Raw genomic sequence first — 13,877 nt, forward strand, 5'->3', positions numbered from 1 at the left:
GTGGGTTTTTCTCCGGGTCCTCCGCTTTTCCCCTCCACATTTAGAAACGTGCGTTTAGAGAGTACTTGGCTGCTCTAAAGTTCCACGTGATAAGCCACTTCGTTGAGCTATCATTAGTGGCCATGTGGCTTCGTGAAGAAGATAGTTGTAGCTCAGTGGGCCTTGCCTGCTAAAGTGAAATAACCAAAGAAGAAGATGAAATAACATCGTTTTTAGCCACGACGATGGTCAGTGCAGCCGTGCGGGTGGCTGAAGCCAGCGGCGAGCGTGGACGTTGGGAGCTCGCACGGCGGAGCATGGCGATAGCGCTGCGTTGCCCTCTGCTGGCGGAGGCGAATGCCCGCAGCAGCAGCCTGCCACGTGCCACCTGTTTCACCCACGCTCGGTGGTTGCCCGCCCAAGCATTGAGCAGCCAAGGAGAGGCTTGCCTGGCTTCACTCGGCTCAGCTTCCGAGGTCTGGTGCGATGGGGCGCACTCCGGGTGAACACAAACACTGCAGAGCGCTTTGGCGGAAATTATGGACTGCGTTGGCAGTCGTGCACAAACCCCAATAATAGTTATATTTTAACACGTAAAAGCCAATATTCGTCATCAACACTGCCTTATAAAGAAGGAAAGTATAAAATAGGCAAACGTTTCGGGGAATGGCTGTTCTTTGGAGATCTTTGAAGAGCAGATGTGACTATCTTACCGTGCAACCAATGGGACTTTGCAATTATCAAAAATGATTAAAAATAAGAGGTTTCACACTTTCTGGAAATTGCCACAAAGGGAAAAACGGTGAAACCCCTTATTATTAAAGTAAAATAATTTTAGTATACTCATGTTGAACCTATTTCAAGCGCGTGTATAAAACCAAGTAACACATGTATACCGTACAGCCTTGTTCCCTTGTTAAAAAGAAACACGATTCAGCATCCTTCTCTACGCTATGGCCAATGAATACATTTGGACCCTTTAAAATACATTGATGTGTGTATTAGTAGTATTTATTTGGCTGTTCGAGGTGTGCATTTAACAGTTGTATGTTGAACTTCTTTCGCACGGTACGTATCCACCCGTGCTAATCGGAGTTGCACATGAACCACTAATTATAAAATATCACAACTAATTTAACGATGCTACTGCTACGATGGCAATGGTGCACAATGAAAATAACTCAACACGTTCGTCAATAACACTGTGGTCTTGAAATAAATAACATAAAAATAGTCGACGTTTCACCTTGATGAGCAATAGCGCGAAACGTTGCCTATGATATAGCCTTATTTTAAAGGACCGTTATTGACGATTGTGAGATACATTTTTAAGCACGTAAGGTCATACGTGGAAGTACGGTGCTACTGCCAAAAGCGACCACCTATTACATTCTGCGACCACGGTTTACATACATACATACACACACGCACACAACAACATCCACCCAGCCAACATTTCACCACTACCACCCAACCCATATCTCACCGCCTCAACACGCGCCTCCCCCTCTCGCCACCCACCCCGAGACCGATCCAACCTCCATCCATTCCTGCGCCCAGAGCTGCTGATATATAGTTGCTGGGTCCCACATTTCTGTTCTTCTTCCACACTTCTTGTTGTCGGCAGTTTGGTTGGGGTGGCCTTTGTGGGTGGGACGCGTCAGTGTCACCCGACACCATGAAGACCTCCAGCCACGACGTCAACTCGGCGTCGTCTCCCAACAACGTGGAGGTGTTGCCGGCGGTCGCCACAGGGCTTCGTCTCCAGGTCCTGGACGTGTCTGCTCCCCCGGCAGCGGTCGCTTTGATCATCGCCGTTCTCATTTCTTTGGTGGCTCTCGTCGAGAGCTGGCGCTCATCTCGGAGGCGCGCCGCGCTCCTGGACGTGGCTCGACACGCAGAGAGCCTTCCTCGAGATGCCGCGCTCAACTCCTCGTGCGCTTCAAAGCTCGTTGATCCTCACTCGTCGTCTGATATTCTGTCCACTACGACTACTACATCGTCATCATCGTCGTCGGCGTCTTTGCAATCGACTCTGGCTATTCTAGCAGTGAATCCGTCACGTACTCCAACATCGACCGCATCGTTTACTTCGACATCCACTCAGTTGTCTATTCCATCATCTCATTTACCACCACCACCATCTATTCAACCATCTTCTCCAGCATGTACCCTATCTCAGTTACCTGCACATTCGCCATCAGCAGCAGCAGCATCTTCACCGGCGGTAGCAGCAGCGCCGCTCCACTCTCTGCGCACTCTCCCTGGTCCCACGCCGTGGCCCTTCGTGGGAAACTCTCTCCAGCTGGGGCCCATGCCCCACCTGACCTTCCAGCGCATGGCCTCCACGTACGGGCCCCTATTCCGCATCCGCTTGGGCAGCAGGGACGTGGTGGTGCTCAACGGCGACAGCCTCGTCCGAGAGGCGCTGGTGTGCCGGGGCTCCGAGTTCGCGGGCCGCCCGGCCTTCCGCTCCTTCTCCATGGTGTCCGGAGGCCACAGCGTGGCCTTCGGGGGCTACTGCGAGCTGTGGAGGCTGCACAGACGGCTCGCTCAGTCCACGCTGCGCGCGTTCTCCACGGGCGGCACGGACGCGCGCCGCGCGCTCGAAGGCCACGTCGTGATGGAAGCGGCCGAGCTCCTGCGCGTGATGATGGCCTCGTGTCGCCGCTCCACCGCGGGCTCCGTGGACCCGGCCCAAGCCCTCGTGGTGGCCGTGGCCAACGTGACGTCTGCGCTGTGCTTCGGCCGACGATACGGGCACGACGACGCCGAATTCTGCGAGCTTCTGGATCGGAACGAGCGCTTCGGGCGCGCGGTGGGCGCCGGCAGCGTGGTGGACGTGATGCCCTGGCTGCTGCGCTTCCCTAACCCGGTGCGCGCAGCCTTCGATGACTTCAGGCGCGCCAACGAGGACCTCTCCGAGTTCGTGCGCGACAAGGTGAGGCAGCGCAGGGGCGCCGCGGCGGTGGTGGGGCCCGGGACTCGCTCCGTGCGCGACATGATGGACGCGCTCATTGCGCACGTCGATGGGGGAGCGGTTGCAGGAGGAGGAGCGGCAGAAGCAGCAGCAGGAGACGGAGAAGGTGGAGAAGCAGCAGGCGGTGGACGAGGAGGAGGAGGCCCTCGGCTGGGTGCGAGCCATGTGGAGGCCACACTGTGCGATGTGTTCGGGGCCAGCCAAGACACCCTGTCCACGGGCCTCCTGTGGCTCATCCTCCTCGCCGTGCGCCACCCGGAGGAGCAGGCGCGGGTGCAGGGCGAGGTGGACCGCGTGGTGGGGCGGACGCGGCTGCCCTCGGCGGCTGACCGCGCGCGAATGCCCCGCACGGAGGCGTTCGTGTGCGAGGTGCTGCGCTACAGCAGCTTCGTGCCCGTCACCATCCCTCACGCCACCACGCGGGACACGCGGCTGGCGGGCTACTCCATCCCCAGGGACACCGTGGTCTTCGTGAACCAGTGGTCGGTCAACCACGACCCCGGGGTGTTCGAGGAGCCGCACGCGTTTCGACCCGCGCGCTTCCTCGACGCCGAGGGAACCGCGCTCGACAGGGCCCTGGCGCGCAGGGTCATGATCTTCTCGGCGGGCAGGAGACGCTGTATCGGCGAGGAGTTGTCCAGGCTCGAGCTCTTCCTCTTCACAGCCGTGATGCTCCACCAGGTGGACTTTGTCGCGCCGCCCGGACACGGGCCGCCAGGCACCGAGGCGGTGTGCGGCGGCCTCACGCTGAAGCCGAAGCCCTTCTCGGTGGCCCTGGTGCCCAGAGGCGATCCCCTCGGCCCCGGCTGTGCGCCGCAGCCGTGAACTCGCCACGGGGCCGGGACATGGCACAGGAGTGGGGAGGTAATGAGCCACATAGGCCCCGGGCGGTGGCACGGGTCGGAGGGGCCGAAGACGTTCCTTGTGGTGGTGGTGCGCAATAGCAAAGCAAATTCGAGCGCTGTACCTCGACCTATAACCATCTAACCAGACACTCGTTGCAGGCGAAACCTTAACTAACTCGGCGATGAGCCACGTGTGCAAGCATTCTCAATTAATCTCACCTTAACTCGCCACACATACTAGCGCTCTCAATGGTTTAACCAAATAGCCAACCAGCCACTAGATATTACTCTCCCTTCCATTGAACCTAGCCTTACCCCTAAGTCTAGCTAACTAGCCACTATGGCGAAGCTAAGCCCCTAACCCTGACCAACTAACCATCAAACCATTGTTGATATAGCCCTCCTACTTAGCCTAACAAAGCCCCACACTGGCTGTGTGAATTACTGCGCTCATCCGGCAGTAGTTTTTTTTTTAATTAAAGGCTATTCTTTGGGTCTTTCGATAAAGTCACGTGGATAGGTTCAAAGAAAAAACTACGACGTTCCGATCGCAACACAAGCGGTCGTCATCAAAACATTAAAGGGCTGTTTTGATCAGCTCCGCGGTAACGGAATTACAGCACGGGGGCGCAGAATATGATCAAAACAAAATGTAATTTATGCTTCATTTGGAATTCTATAGTTTATCCGTGTTCTTGCACAGTGAGGTGAGTATTTTATATATACATATAAAAGTATAGACGGTGTATTTGTGTCCATCGCCATGAATGCATTCCTGTAGTCAGAGCCGGATCAAGGCGTGGGGGCTTCAGGGGCCGCAGCCTAAGGCCCTCCACCAGCTGGAGGGCCTCCAGAGATGAAGCGAAAAGTTTTTTCGTTTTGTGAAAGCTGCATTTTATTTGTTGTTAGCCTTGTAAAAAAAAAACAACGCTATTTTTAAATTTTGATTTAAAGCTTTCGTGACTGCAGTAATTCATATTCTTAGTTTTTTCGGTAAAGTCACGTTGAAGGGAAACAACAAAATAATAAAATATATAAAACAATAAAAAATTCTCACGACGTTTCGACCATAACTCAAACGGTCATCTTCAGGTGTGTTGGTTTGCATAAATTTATTTTTAAACGGCGCATTTATTTATTTATAAAAAACGTTAGCGCCACGCGCAACGATTTGGCAGTTTTTTTTATAAATAAATAAATGCGCCGTTTAAAAATACATTTATGCAAACCAACACACCTGAAGATGACCGTTTGAGTTATGGTCGAAACGTCGTGATAATTTTTTATTGTTATATATATTTTATTATTTTGTTGTTTCCTTTCAACGTGACTTTACCGAAAAAACTAAGAATATAACACTATTTTTAATTTTTCTTTAACTTTGTTTTCCTTTTGAAAATATTACTGGGGGCCTCACCTGTAGCCCAGGAGCCTACAACATCTAAATCCGGCCCTGCCTGTCGTGCTCGCGTGCCGGAGTTGTGCTGAGATGGAACGGCTCACATTGTCCACTGCTCGTGCAGTGGACAACGTGGGCGATGCCACCTGTAGACAGTACGAGTATATACTGCACTGACATGCAGAATACACGTGTTATTTGCAATAATTAGCTTATCATTGAATGGTTTATTGATCACAACCTACATTTAACGAGTGGTGCAGCATTGATAGGAGAAGATTCGCGATTATATTACGTATATAAATCAATTCTAGATTTGAGGCTTTCGTGACTGCAAGGATTCATACTCTTTGGTTTTATTCGGTAAAGTCACGTAGGTAAAACGAATTAAAATAAAATGAACAATTAAAACACGACGTTTCGGAGGCAACGCAAGCTTCCGTCTTCAGGTGGGACCAGTCACAGCCAAAATCGCTGCACCAGCGATATCGCTATCATAATAGAGACAATTAAATGATCTCAAACACAACCTACACATCACCGTCATCAATTCCAATAATCTTATATTGCGATGATGAGCATATAGGGGAGGGCTGATGTGGAGTGCAGTGGCTTGGCCATTGAGCTGTGAAACTGTCGACCTGAGTTGGATTCCCGGCTAACATCAGCGGCGAGTAATATGAGTGAGACTCTTCCCTGGCCGACGCGGCCAGGGAAGAGTCTCACTGTGTGTTCGCCGTGGCTTGGAATCGAACTTGGGTTTCATGCCGGGTCCACAGTGCCGTGTGCTAAAAACGACTGCGCCACTGATCCATCCATAATTATACACAAATAAAAACACATTTCAATGAACCCTACTATCATGTGATATCTCTTTACAATTGGAAATCCAATTGAATAAATGTCAACAACGCCGCCTTTAAAAAAAATATATCGTCGACGTTTCAGACAATATCCCTTCTGTGCTATGAAGGGCCATCTTGCCCGAAACATCGCCAATTATATATATTTAAGGCAGTATTGTTAAGTGAGTTTTGTTGTTGTGCTTGTGCGTCACTGCCAACGCAGCATCACCAAATACTGTCATATGTTTTGATGCCCACACAGTTCGAAGAGGCGTTAATAAAAGATTTACGCACACAGCTAACGGATAATATACTGCATACCTGCACAGGAAAGAGTGTGTACCATGTTCGTCTTCTGTTCGGAGCAAGGTACAATACGCAGACCTCTTTTCGCCCCAGGTCGTGGCTGCACAGTACACGATATTGCATTTTACGATTGTGCCAAATGCATTGGTGGAAAAGATGTTTAGCGCACCGGCCGTTTTATGTTCTACAATCCACAGGAATGTGAATTGGCTACGACATTCACGTGTCATTCGTAATGTTACGCATGGCAACGTTTCTGCACAGCTTGAGTTTGCGTGACATCATAACAGGGAACGGCATATGCGGTGAAGGGAAATCCACACGTGAACGTCGGGGCCCATGGTGGGGAGTTCAGCAGGTGTAGTTCGTGTTTATTATGGAAGAATAGTTTACTTTCATTTGTTACCCTTTGTCACCTGAATTGTTTTCAAACTATTTAACTATTAAGGCCCACTGAGCTATGTAGCTCTTTTTCAGAAGCGACCTAGCCACAAATGATAGCTCAACGAAGTGGCTTATCACGTGAACATTCATAGCAGCCAAATTCTCTAAACGCGTGATGTTGATTCTAAATGTGCAGGGAAAACCGGAGGGCCTGGACAAAATCAACGCGACCACGGGGAAAGAGAAAGACACGCAAACTCCAATTATACAGCAGGCGTCAGGGTAGGGATCGAACCCACGAACCCCGTGCATAGCAGGTGAGGTAGTTAGTGTCTCCTAGCAGGTGAGGTAGTTAGTGTCACCTACCAGGTGAGGTAGTTAGTGTCTCCTAGCAGGTGAGGCAGTTAGTGTCTCCTAGCAGGTGAGGTAGTTAGTGTCTCCTAGCAGGTGAGGTAGTTAGTGTCTCCTAGCAGGTGAGGTAGTTAGTGTCTCCTAGCAGGTGAGGTAGTTAGTGTCTCCTAGCAGGTGAGGTAGTTAGTGTCTCCTACCAGGTGAGGTAGTTAGTGTCTCCTAGCAGGTGAGGTAGTTAGTGTCTCCTAGCAGGTGAGGTAGTTAGTGTCTCCTAGCAGGTGAGGTAGTTAGTGTCTCCTAGCAGGTGAGGTAGTTAGTGTCTCCTAGCAGGTGAGGTGGTTAGTGTCACCTAGCAGGTGAGGTAGTTAGTGTCACCTAGCAGGTGAGGTGGTTAGTGTCACCTGGCAGGTGAGGTAGTTAGTGTGACCTAGTACGTGAGGTAGTTAGTGTCTCCTAGCAGGTGAGGTAGTTAGTGTCACCTAGCAGGTGAGGTGGTTAGTGTCACCTGGCAGGTGAGGTGGTTAGTGTGACCTAGCAGGTGAGGTGGTTAGTGTCACCTAGCAGGTGAGGTAGTTAGTGTCTCCTAGCAGGTGAGGTAGTTAGTGTCTCCTAGCAAGTAAGGTAGTTAGTGTCACCTAGCAGGTGAGGTGGTTAGTGTCACCTAGCAGGTGAGGTGGTTAGTGTCACCTGGCAGGTGAGGTGGTTACTGTGACCTAGCAGGTGAGGTAGTTAGTGTCTCCTAGCAGGTGAGGTGGTTAGTGTCTCCTAGCAAGTGAGGTAGTTAGCGTCACCTAGCACGTGAGGTGGTTAGTGTCACTTAGCAAGTGAGGTAATTAGTGTCTCCTAGCAGGTGAGGTAGTTAGTATCTCCTAGCAGGTGAGGTGGTTAGTGTCTCCTAGCATGTGAGGTAGTTAGCGTCACCTAGCAGGTGAGGTGGTTAGTGTCTCCTAGCAGGTGAGGTAGTTAGTGTCTCCTAGCAAGTAAGGTAGTTAGTGTCACCTAGCAGGTGAGGTGGTTAGTGTCACCTAGCAGGTGAGGTGGTTAGTGTCACCTGGCAGGTGAGGTGGTTACTGTGACCTAGCAGGTGAGGTAGTTAGTGTCTCCTAGCAGGTGAGGTGGTTAGTGTCTCCTAGCAAGTGAGGTAGTTAGTGTCTCCTAGCAGGTGAGGGAGTTAGTGTCTCCTAGCAGGTGACGTAGTTTGTGTCTACTAGCAAGTAAGGTAGTTAGTGTCTCCTAGCAGGTGAAGTGGTTAGTGTCTCCTAGCAGGTGAGGTAGTTAGTGTCTCCTAGCAGGTGAGGTAGTTATTGTCACCTAGCAGGTGAGGTAGTTAGTGTCAACTAGCAGGTGAGGTGGTTAGTGCCTCCTAGCAGGTGAGGTGGTTAGTGTCTCCTAGCAGGTGAGGTGGTTAGTGTCTCCTAGCAGGTGAAGTAGTTAGTGTCTCCTAGCAGGTGAGGTAGTTAGTGTCTCCTAGCAGGTGAGGTAGTTAGTGTCACCTAGCAGGTGAGGTAGTTAGTGTCACCTAGCAGGTGAGGTGGTTAGTGTCTCCTAGCAGGTGAAGTGGTTAGTGTCTCCTAGCATGTGAGGTAGTTAGTGTCACCTAGCAGGTGAGGTAGTTAGTGTCTCCTAGCAGGTGAGGTAGTTAGTGTCTCCTACCAAGTGAGGTGGTTAGTGTCACCTAGCAGGTGAGGTATTTAGTGTCTCCTAGCAGGTGACGTAGTTTGCGTCTTCTAGCAAGTGAGGTAGTTAGTGTCTCCTAGCAGGTGAGGTAGTTAGTGTCTCCTAGCAGGTGAGATAGTTAGTGTCTCCTAGCAGGTGAGGTAGTTAGTGTCTCCTAGCATGTAAGGTAGTTAGTGTCTCCTAGCAAGTGAGGTGGTTAGTGTCACCTAGCAGGTGAGGTAGTTAGTGTCTCCTAGCAGGTGAGGTAGTTAGTGTCTCCTAGCTGGTGAGGTAGTTAGTGTCTCCTAGCAGGTGAGGTAGTTAGTGTCTCCTAGCAGGTGAGGTAGTTAGTGTCACCTAACAGGTGAGGTAGTTAGTGTCTCCTAGCAGGTGAGGTAGTTAGTGTCTCCTAGCAGGTGAGGTAGTTTGTGTCTCCTCGCAGGTGAGGTAATTAGTGTCTCCTAGCAGGTGAGGTATTTAGTGTCACCTAGCAGGTGAGGTGGTTAGTGTCTCCTAGCAGGTGAGGTAGTTAGTGTCACCTAGCAGGTGAGGTAGTTAGTGTCTCCTAGCAGGTGAGGTAGTTAGTGTCTCCTAGCAGGTGAGGTAGTTAGTGTCTCCTAGCAGGTGAGGTAGTTAGTGTCTCCTAGCAGGTGAGGTAGTTAGTGTCTCCCGGCAGGTGAGGTAGTTTGTGTCTCCTAGCAGGTGAGGTAATTAGTGTCTCCTAGCAGGTGAGGTAGTTAGTGTCACCTAGCAGGTGAGGTAGTTAGTGTCTCCTAGCAGGTGAGGTAGTTAGTGTCTCCAGAGTCCATAAGTCGAGGTTGTGCTTCCCTGTTGAACATTACGGGATATAAATTTTGATTTAAAGCTTTCATGACTGCAGTAATTCATATTCTTAGCTCTTTCGGTAAAGTCACAATGAAGGGAAACAATAAAATAATAATATATATTGTTTTTTATATATTTTTTTATTATTTTATTGCTTCCCTTCCACGTGACTTTACCGAAAGAGCTTCGAATATGAATTACGGGATATGTCAAACCGGACGTGTTGGTATGCACGTGACACAATGTCCTCCCCCCTGCACAATCACACGCAGCAACCACTTCTGTTATTAGAGAACCACCACATCATCATCACCACATCATCACCACCACATCATCACCACCACATCATCACCCACCACATCATCACCACATCATCATCACCCACCACATCATCATCACCACATCATCATCACCACCACATCATCACCACCACATCATCACCCACCACATCATCACCACCACCACCACCACATCACCTCCACCACATCATCACCACCACATCATCACCACCACCACCACATCATCACCACCACCACATCATCATCGCAGACAAAGGTCAGCCCGATACACGTTTGGAGCAAGTGAGTGCCGGTGAAGGCCGGCACGGCACACGTGGAGGTGAATGGCCAGGGCCCACGGAAGTGACGATGTCTTTATATCGCACAAGGTTATCATTTGAGGCTGAGTGGACCCACGGGTGATCCAGGACCACTTCAGATAATCGTCACCGGTGTTGGCCGTGAGCGGGAATCGAACTCGGATTGCCAGGTTCGTAGCGCAGCGCGCTAACCACTACACCACCACTCCTCACCTCACCCACCAAGACAAATATCACCCGTGTAGCCTTAACAGACTGTTGGGGCAAGTGCTGTGAGCGAGCACCTAAGGAGGCCGGCACGGCACATAAGGGGGTGGGTGGCCAACATCACGTCCGGCCGCCTCTGTTTCCCCAGTGGCGATGTTTACAAACCGCACCAGGTACTCATTTCAGGCTGAGTCGACCTAGGGGAGGCCCGGGACCGGTTCAGATAATCTTCACTGGTGTTTTCCGTGAGCGGGAATCGAACTCGGGTTGCCGGGTTCGTAGCGCATGGGGCTAACCATTACACCACCGCTCCCCATCGCACTCAGCTCATCACCCACCACACCACCCAAGACATCAGCCATCTCGCTACCCACAGGACCATCTCACTACCCACAGGACCATCACACTACCCACAGGACCATCACACTACCCACAGGACCATCACACTACCCACAGGACCATCACACTACCCACAGGACCATCTCACTACCCACAGGACCATCTTACTACCCACAGGACCATCTCACTACCCACAGGACCATCTTACTACCCACAGGACCATCTTACTACCCACAGGACCATCTCACTACCCACAGGACCATCTCACTACCCACAGGACCATCACACTACCCACAGGACCATCTCACTACCCACAGGACCATCACACTACCCACAGGATCATCTCACTACCCACAGGACCATCTCACTACCCACAGGACCATCTCACTACCCACAGGACCATCTCACTACCCACGGGACCATCTCACTACCCACAGGATCATCTCACCACCCACAGGATCATCTCACTACCCACAGGATCATCTCACTACCCACAGGACCATCTCACTACCCACGGGACCATCTCACTACCCACAGGATCATCTCACTACCCACAGGATCATCTCACTACCCACGGGACCATCTCACTACCCACAGGACCATCTCACTACCCACAGGACCATCTCACTACCCACAGGACCATCACACTACCCACAGGACCATCTCACTACCCACAGGACCATCTCACTACCCACAGGACCATCTCACTACCCACAGGACCATCTCACTACCCACAGGACCATCACACTACCCACAGGACCATCTCATCACCCACAGGACCATCTCATTACCTACAGGACCATCTCACTACCCACAGGACCATCTCACTACCCACAGGACCATCACACTACCCACAGGACCATCTCATCACCCACAGGACCATCTCATTACCTACAGGACCATCTCACTACCCACAGGACCATCTCACTACCCACAGGACCATCTCATCACCCACAGGACCATCTCATTACCCACAGGACCATCTCACTACCCACAGGACCATCACACTACCCACAGGACCATCTCATCACCCACAGGACCATCTCATCACCCACAGGACCATCTCATTACCTACAGGACCATCTCACTACCCACAGGACCATCTCACTACCCACAGGACCATCTCACTACCCACAGGACCATCTCACTACCCACAGGACCATCTCACTACCCACAGGACCATCTCACCACCCACAGGACCATTTCACCACCCACAGCCGCACCCAAGGCACCCCCACCTCATCACATCCCACCCCACACCACCCTAGATGTCAACCCACCACACCACCACACATTTCCCCGTTAGCTTTGTCAGGCGTGCGTGCGTGACGCGTCCAAGCGCACACCTGCGACTCATTTGGCTTTCAAAGTGCCTAGGCCAGCCACACGGCACAGCGTCTGAGACTCCCTTGACTCTCGGTATACGCGTGAGGCTTTGAACAACAGAGCCATTAAACGCATGAGAAGGGCACGCGGTGCTCTCCTACAGACCCGTTCGTAGATGTGTGTGTCGCATTTCTAGAACGAGGAGCTGGGGTCCATTCCAGATGCCGCACATTTATCGAATGCCTGTTCGGCTGACTGCTCATGAGCGCGCTCTGCAAATGTCTCACTGTCTCAATGCCAAAGGAATACAACACTTAAGTAACTCAGCATACACTATGTATACACATGTCTATAACCACACACAAAGTGCTATCAGTAATCTCTTAAGTTTCTATGGAACAATTACAAACAAAATAATCCAACATTTATTCACCCACAGTACTTTAATATAACATAACGTATTTTCTGTTTCTGTAAACTTCGCAATGTATCTCACACTCCATATCGGCCTATTAGGAAACTTGTTCAGGGTATTGTACACACTCTACCAGAGGTGCCTCTACAACAATATCCTAATATATTAACACCCAGCTCTGTCATTCTGTCATTCTGTGACTAACGCGGCACGGATTGGTTGAAGTGCGTCGCGTGACCGGGACCAAGCAGCCAACCAACGCTTGGCGGGATATAGAGGGGCGGGTGAAAGTCCGCATCGAACCAAACCCCCAGCGAGGCCATCTACTTAACGACGAGAGGAAATTCACCACGAAACGTCGTTTTCAATGAAGTATTCCAGATGTAAAATGATATAAGCTTTTAATGAAGAAATACAATGATCTAATTCAAAACATAATACAATTCAAAATGTGTTTCATTTTAAAACTTCAAAACGGAGTATCGGGTGCTTGCGTGAATGTGTCGTTCGTGTGCAACTTGTTTCGTGACGTTCCTGGCCGAAGGCCGTAAATGGTTGTGAACAACCCCTGGTGATTAAATAATACATTCCAATCTCTGTTACCTTTCTCTTAATTCACGGTTGCATTGTAATTACCACATCAATAGCCACGAGCAACATGAGGACCCTTAAAGGCTGTATCTAGGCTCACTGAGTCTTACAAAGCCATTTCATAACGCTTTCATATTCATCAAACCATCATAATATTTACACTTATCGAAGTCAATTCACTTACAACATGTTTACAAATCATATATGTCAAGATAGGGTGACTATTCTATCTGTAACAATAAAAGATTAACATTTTAAAGTGTTGGCATCGATTTCAACATTTGTGTTCTCTTTGGATTTGAATCTTGTTGCTTAGAATTGGTCTCAACGACCGTATCGGTTGAAGGAGATCTTTGACGTCATGCTGTCTTGTTCTTGACTGCAATTTGCTCTGTCCTCGCTTGGGAAATGCTGAAATGAAACTTGCATCAGACCACCCCATGATCACTTCTTAATCTTGAATTTGCTGAGGACATATTTGACAATCTTGGCCTTACCCACGAAAATCAAGTCAATTTAATCTATAATTTATCTCTTTGGGTGCCTCCGTGTCCATTTTAGACTCCTTTTTAAAAGCTTTTTATTATTTGAACGCATTATGGTGACGGAAGCACGTATTGCTAGATAAACATCAATAAAGTTTGAGATTATAAACTCCAGTGCAATATTGTTATTCTCATGTTTTTTGCTTCGAATTTTAATCTCCAGGAAAATGTACATTAAGTCACACATTTTTGTACAGGCACAAAATACTGTGGCGAGATGTTAACTACCTCGCCTGGTATACAGGAGGTCGTGGGTTCGATCCTGACTCTGATGCCTGCTGCTGTA

General features: G+C 50.0%; 1 pseudogene; it reads left to right on the plus strand.

The window, feature by feature from the left end:
- The first annotated feature begins 459 nt into the window (after window positions 1-459).
- On the plus strand, window positions 460-4,901 carry LOC116943149 (cytochrome P450 1B1 pseudogene; annotated as a pseudogene).
- The last annotated feature ends 8,976 nt before the right edge of the window (window positions 4,902-13,877 follow it).

Source organism: Petromyzon marinus, chromosome 17, assembly GCF_048934315.1.
Source record: "Petromyzon marinus isolate PM22_M1 ecotype Great Lakes invasive population chromosome 17, UKy_Petmar_22M1.pri1.0, whole genome shotgun sequence".
NCBI classification, from domain to species: Eukaryota; Metazoa; Chordata; class Hyperoartia; order Petromyzontiformes; family Petromyzontidae; genus Petromyzon; species Petromyzon marinus.